Source organism: Oncorhynchus keta, unplaced genomic scaffold (assembly GCF_023373465.1).
Source record: "Oncorhynchus keta strain PuntledgeMale-10-30-2019 unplaced genomic scaffold, Oket_V2 Un_contig_3711_pilon_pilon, whole genome shotgun sequence".
Lineage (NCBI taxonomy): Eukaryota > Metazoa > Chordata > Actinopteri > Salmoniformes > Salmonidae > Oncorhynchus > Oncorhynchus keta.
In genome coordinates, this window is record NW_026287389.1 from 82,947 (window position 1) to 90,816 (window position 7,870).

Below are 7,870 nucleotides of genomic sequence, written 5' to 3' on the forward strand. Positions count from 1 at the left end.
TTATGATGGTGATGATGGCTTTTCAAACGGCCTTGTGTTTGTTGGTGTAATTCATATGAACACTATTCAATTCAGAAGTGAACGCTGGTTTAGGTGAGTAGAAAAAGGCATCAGGTGACATTTACATCCAAAAAGACGTGCAGTCTAAATGTCAAACACAACACAACAGTGAGACACCAGTCCTAATTCTAGTGGAACTCCCAGAACTGTGTTTGCAGCTTCAGGACAAGAGGCTAACACTTGGAAGAGCTTTGCATTCTGGTCTAATTTACATCTGTATTGAAGTCCTGAGTGACAGTGAGGACTAGTGACTAGTGAGTGAGGGACACATTCTACCACAGATGGCTACCTCAGACCACAAAGCACCCACCACCCAACCACAATGTAGACCCACTTCCTAATTCTACAACCCCACATACCACTACCCAGCATGCCACTGCTGCTTCTTGTCACAGCCACAAACCACCATTTTGTAAAGCAGTCTCTGGCCTCTACACACAATGGCAGACAGTGGGCACACACACAAAGGACAGTGACAGTTAAAGGTGACAGCCATACAGCTGACATCACATCCGACAGCTCGGGAATAACGCAGAGCCATCCAGGAACACCTGGGGAATGTACTTCCCTCCCCGACATTCCTGGCCTGTCTCCTCATTCCTCACCCATGATGGGACAGCTCCCGGGATGGCCCAGGAAATTCCCTGCCTCTTCAATTTGTCGTCGGTGGGGCTCCCTGTCCTCTTATTGATGGCTTTCTAGGTCATCAGGACCTTTGTGGCTTTCAGCAGGGCCCACAAAGCCTCCCAGATGGGCCCTCTCCAGATGAGGCCCATTGTGCCCTGCCTTTCTATGGGAGCCCTTCCAAATACAACCTGAGGGAGTCATTAGGCTGCTGAGGAGGAGGGGGTTGAGAAAAGAGGAGAGAGAGTGGGGAGTGACGGGGGGCGGGGTGGAAGGTTGAAGCAGTAGAGTCACCTCTTGGTGGGTTGTGACCACAGGACCCCACGACAGATCAGTCACTCTCTGAACAGTCAGAGGGGGAATTACTTTTTGTCTTAACAGGTTTTCCTTTTTTGGGGCTCTTTTTTTTGCTCATTTTGACGTGGGATTGTAAAAGGAAGTGACCTCTAGGATTTGGCTTTTAACATGGAGATGGAATGGCCCTGTCTCATGTAGCTGAAGGGGGTGGAAATGGTGGAGATGGTGGGGGGGATGGTGGGGGGGGGGTGGAGATGGTGGGGGAGGGGGGTGGAGATGGTGGGGGGAGGGGGGTGGAGATGGTGGAGATGTTGGGGTGGAGATGGTGGGGGAGGGGGGGGTGGAGATGATGGAGATGGTGGGGTGGAGATGGTGGGGGAGGGTGGAGATGGTTAGCCACGCTTCAGGATTGTTTTGATCACATGCACTCTGATATGTTCCAGGGTAGCTAGACGCATACACGGATACGGTGACTGAGTTCATAAGGAAGTTTATAGGAGATGTAGTACCCACGGTGACTATTCAAACCTACCCTAAACAGAAACCGTGGACAGATGGTAGCATTCTTGCGAAACTGAAAACGTGAACCACCGCATTTAACCAGGGCAAGGTGCCTGGTTATATGGCAGAATATAAACAGTGTAGTTATTCACTCCGCAGGGAAATCAAACAAGCTAAACGTCAGTATAGAGATAAAGTGGAGTCGCAATTCAACGGCTCAGACACGAGATGCATGTGGCAGGGACACGCTTTGAGGATAACACAGTGCCACCGACGCGGCCCACTACCAAGGACTGTGGGCTCTCCTCCTCCGTGGCCGATGTGAGTAAAACATTTAAATGTGTTAACCCTCGCAAGGCTGCCGGACCAGACAGCATCCCTAGATGCATCCTCAGAGCATGCGCATACCAGCTGGCTGGTGTGTTTACAGGCATATTCAATTTCTCCCTATCCCAGTCTGCTGTCCCCACATGCTTCAAGATGGCCACCATTGTTCCTGTACCCAAGAAGGCAAAGGTAACTGAACTTAATAAATATCGCCCCGTAGCACTCACCTCTGTCATCATGAAGTGCTTTGAGAGACTAGTCAAGTATCATGTCACCTCTACTTTACCTGCCACCCTATACCCACTTCAATTGGGTTACCGCCCCAATAGATCCACAGACAATGCAATCACCATCACTCTGCACACTGCTCTATCCCATCTGGACAAGAAGAATACCTATGTAAGAATATTGTTTATTGGCAATCGCTCAGCATTCAACACCATAGTACCCACCAAGCTCATCATTAAGTTTGAGGCACTGGGTCTGAACCCTGTCCCGTGCAATTGGGTCCTGGACTTCCTGACAGGCTGCCCCCAGGTGGTGATCCTCAACACTGGGATCCCACAAGGGTGTGTGCTCAGCCCCTTCCTGAACTCCCTGTTCACCCACGACTGCGTGGCCAAGCACGCCTCCAAATCAATCATCAAGTTGGCAGATGACACAACAGTAGTAGGCTTGATTACCAACGATGACGAGACCACCTACGAGAGGAGATGAGGGCTCTGGGAGTGTGGTGTCTGGAAAACAACCTCTCACTCAACACCAACAAAACAAAGGAGATTATTTTGGATTTCAGGGAACAGCAAAGGGTGCACCCCCATATCTACATCGACGGGACCGCAGTGGAGAAGGTGGAAAGCTTCAAGTTCCTTGGCGTACACATCACTGACAAACTGAAATGGACCACCCACACAGACAGTGTGGTGAAGAAGGCGCAACAGAGCCTCTTCAACCTCAGGAGGCTAAAGAAATGTGGCTTCTCACCTAAAACACTCACAAATTTTACAGATGCACAGTTGAAAGCATTCTGTTGGGCTGTATCACCGCCTTGTTCAGAAACTGCACCGCCCGCAACTTCAAGGCTCTCCAGAGGGTGGTGAGGTCTGCCCAACACATTACCGGGGGCAAACTACCCACCCTCCAGGACACCTATAATAATACCTACTGTAATCACTGCCTCACACATCGATTGGGGGGGTTAAATTGAAGGGCAAGGCAATATATGGCTAATATCAGTTGATACACACAAATGACAGCTTTTAAAAAGAAAAGAAAATCACCTTTATTTAACTAGGTAGGCAAGTTGAGAACAAGTTCTCATTTACAATTGCGACCTGGCCAAGATAAAGCAAAGCAGTTCAACAAATACAACAAGAGATACCAGCCAGGCTACTTGACCTCACCAGCAAGCAAAAATACTGTACAGCCTGAAATGCTTGATAATAATAACACATACAGCAGAAAACTCTCTTATCCCAATCAACCAACATGGCTTTGAATTGAACACAGCTTCCATGAATGCAGCTGGAGTACAGCCAGATGAAGTCAGGGTCAGTGGCTTGCTCTACGGCAGAGTGGCAGTTTGTTTACCTGGGACTGGAACCAGCTGCTCATTAGTCCATCTGCATGATTGTTATTATTTCATACCAAAGCTTATGGAAGCCTCATATAAGTAATATTATACAGTTGAAGTCAGAAGTTTACATACACTTAGGTTGTCATTAAAACTCATTAAAACTCGTTTTTCAACCACTCCACAAATTTCTTGTTAACAAACAAAAGTTTTGGCAAGTCGGTTAGGACATCTACTTTGTGCATGACACAAGCAATTTTTCCAACAATTGTTTACAGACAGATTATTTCACTTATAATTCACTGTACCAAAATTTGAGTGGGTCAGAAGTTTACATACACGAAGTTGACTGTGCCTTAAACAGCTTGGAAAATTCCAGAAAATTATGTCATGGCTTTAGAAGCTTCTGATAGGGTAATTGGTATCATTTGAGTCAATTGGAGGTGTACCTGTGGATGTATTTCAAGGCCTACCTTCAAACACAGTGCCTCTTTGCTTGACATCATAGGAAAATCAAAAGAAATCAGCAAAGACCTCAGAAAATAAATTGTAGAACTACACAAGTTTGATTCATCCTTGGGAGCAATTTACAAATGCCTGAAGGTACCACGTTCATCTGTACAAACAATAGTACGCAAGTATAAACACCATGGGACCACGCAGCCGTCACAAGAAGGAGACGCATTCTGTCTCCTAGAGATGAATGTACTTTGGTGCGAAAAGTGCAAATCAATCCCAGAACAGCAAAGGACCTTGTGAAGATGCTGGAGGAAACAGGTACAAAAGTATCTATATCCTATATCGACATAACCTGAAAGGCCGCTCAGCAAGGAAGGAGCCACTGCTCCAAAACCGCCATAAAAAAGCCAGACTACGGTTTGCAACTGCACATGGGGACGATGGTCGTACTTTTTGGAGAAATGTCCTCTGGTTTGATGAAACAAAAATAGAACCGTTTGGCCATAATGACCAAAGTTATGTTTGGAGGGAAAAGGGGGAGGCAAGCAGAAGAATACCATCCGAACCGTGAAGCACGGGGGTGGCAGCATCATGTTGTCGGGGTGCTTTGCTGCAGGAGGGACTGGTGCACTTCACAAAATAGATGGCATCATGAGGAAGGGAAATTATGTGGATATATTGAAGAAACATCTCAAGACATCAGTCAGGAAGTTAAAGTATGGTCACAAATGGGTCTTCCAAATGGACAATGACTCCAAGCATACTTCCAAAGTTGTGGCAAAATGTCTTAAGGACAACAAAGTCAAGGTATTGGAGTGGCCATCACAAAGCCCTGACCTCAATCCTATAGAACATTTGTGGGCAGAACTGAAAAATTGTGTGCGAGCAAGGAAGCCTACAAACCTGACTTAGTTACACCAGCTCTGCCAGGAGGAATGGGCCAAAATTCAACCAACTTATTGTGGGAAGCTTGTGGAAGGCTACCTGAAATGTTTGACCCAAGTTAAATTTAAAGACAATGCTACCAAATACTAATTGAGTATATGTAAACTTCTGACCCACTGGGAATGTGATGAAATAAATAAAAGCTTGAATAAATCACTCTACTATTATTCTGACATTTCACATTCCTAAAATAAAGTGGTGATCCTAACTCACCTAAGACATTACATTTTTACTTGGATTAAATGTCAGGAATTGGGGAAAAACTGAGTTTAAATGTATTTGGCTAAGGTGTATGTAAACTTCTGACTTCAACTGTATACACCTAGGGAGCCCGAGACCAGTGATATTATATTCACCTAGGGAGCCCGAGACCAGTAATATTATATACACCTAGGGAGCCCGAGACCAGTAATATTATATACACCTAGGGAGCCCGAGACCAGTAATATTATATACACCTAGGGAGCCCGAGACCAGTGATATTATATACACCTAGGGAGCCCGAGACCAGTGATATTATATTCACCTAGGGAGCCCGAGACCAGTGATATTATATTCACCTAGGGAGCCCGAGACCAGTGATATTATATTAACCTAGGGAGCCCGAGACCAGTAATATTATATACACCTAGGGAGCCCGAGACCAGTAATATTATATTCACCTAGGGAGCCCGAGACCAGTAATATTATATATACCTAGGGAGCCCGAGACCAGTGATATTATATTCACCTAGGGAGCCCGAGACCAGTAATATTATATTCACCTAGGGAGCCCGAGACCAGTGATATTATATTCACCTAGGGAGCCCGAGACCAGTAATATTATATACACCTAGGGAGCCCGAGACCAGTAATATTATATTCACCTAGGGAGCCCGAGACCAGTAATATTATATACACCTAGGGAGCCCGAGACCAGTAATATTATATTCACCTAGGGAGCCCGAGACCAGTAATATTATATTCACCTAGGGAGCCCGAGACCAGTGATATTATATTCACCTAGGGAGCCCGAGACCAGTAATATTATATTCACCTAGGGAGCCCGAGACCAGTAATATTATATTCACCTAGGGAGCCCGAGACCAGTAATATTATATTCACCTAGGGAGCCCGAGACCAGTAATATTATATTCACCTAGGGAGCCCGAGACCAGTAATATTATATACACCTAGGGAGCCCGAGACCAGTAATATTATATTCACCTAGGGAGCCCGAGACCAGTAATATTATATACACCTAGACCAGTAATATTATATTCACCTAGGGAGCCCGAGACCAGTAATATTATATTCACCTAGGGAGCCCGAGACCAGTAATATTATATACACCTAGGGAGCCCGAGACCAGTGATATTATATTCACCTAGGGAGCCCGAGACCAGTAATATTATATTCACCTAGGGAGCCCGAGACCTGTAATATTATATACACCACCCTAAATTGCTCTAAAATGTTGTTTTTTTTCCTCTGCAAAAGGGGGGTAAAATGCATTTACCCTCCATTACACTACTGTTTGTCATGCCAAACATGATGGGGGGTGTGGCTAAGAACAAACACATCTGACTGCCAGGCTAGGTTACACACACCTCAACCAATGAGGGCCAGATCATTCGCTTTCTGGGTGATCGGAAGGAACACAACTTATCTACCGGTTATCAACAACTTATCTACAAGGGTGTATTGTTTTAAGGGACTTGGATGGCAGGTGTCAGGCAAAACAGCTTTCTGCTTGTTGGTCAAAAACAAGCAGTGTCCTCTGCTAAACCCACTAAAGCAAGTGAGAAGCACAGGTGAAAGGTCATCTAAGTGATAAGGACAATCTAATGCCATAGCATTGCCTTACACCAGTCTCGGGTACTTTCAGGTGGAGATAGTGACTGCAATAATCCCTGGGTTCTCATTCGAAACATTGACGACGGGGCGGCCAATGTGTATAACAGCCCCGACGCTCTGTCTACACATTAATACTCTTAGCTTGGACTCTTGGAACTTTACAATGTTTTGGAAACTTTTGGAACTTTACTTTAATATAATTGAGAAATATTAAATTACTATACACCTTTTAACACGATTAAAATGTTCATGTTACGGCTTGTTTACGGAAGAGAGAGGCAAACACCTGTTCAAATGAGCAATCTAGCATCTCCAATCACCAGTGTGTAACGGAGGAGGGACGTCCTAGAATGCCTTATAGAACCGTATCGCAATTGAGAATCGATTCCCGTTTAGATAGAGTATTTGTCTGTTTTGGCTGTCAGTATATGTCTGAACATAAGGTTCTTGGATATTAAAAGGAGTAGGTTACCTAAGCTAGTACATCTTGGACAAGGTACAGTAGTACCTCTATTCATAAATGGTCTAAATGTACAATGGAAAATGTAGAATTAGACTTACCTATGAGTAGAAGGGTTCCAACTGCTAAACCACCACCTATTTCAAGAATTAAAAAATATTACAAATAGGTCGATTTTTGACAACACCATATAATTTACAGATAACCACGTGTAGCATAGACCTGACATGCAAGGTGATTCCTCAAGAAAGCAGGGGGGACCATGATTTGGGTGGATTTTCACAACATTTCATCCATAGAATGTTTTTTGGAGGACTGATTGTTAAAATATGTTTTGTCAAATATAGAGAACTAATATTAGCATATTTTACATTTTGTCCTTACATGGGCCTGTTAACTGTTTCATATGTAGGCCTTAAAAATAAAAAAATACTGCTTGCTCTGTGGTCCCACAGGGAGAGCAGGCTTTTGATCCAGCTCTAGCTAATCAAGCTCATTGTTGAATAAGTGTTGGACTGGAACAAAAACCTGCAAACAAGTTACGAGTGCCCAGTACCATGACTGACGAATACTCCAGAGCCAGCTGACAACCATTACTATGGCGTGAAGGTGTGCCGGTTGTTTCAAATGGGGCACACGAATTATTGTTGACGTTACATGAATGTTATAGTAAATAACGTGAAGCTAGCCGGCTACCTTCATGCGACTCAGTGGTTGAAGACATGCAATTGAATAGTGACAACATTCCTTTAAAACTAACTAAATTAAAACAATTATTATTGTTAGTT

General features: G+C 44.5%; 1 pseudogene; it reads right to left on the reverse strand.

Moving 5' to 3' along the window:
- LOC127924132 (elongator complex protein 4-like) overlaps positions 1-7,870 on the reverse strand; it is a 44,974-nt pseudogene that overhangs the window by 36,870 nt on the left and 234 nt on the right.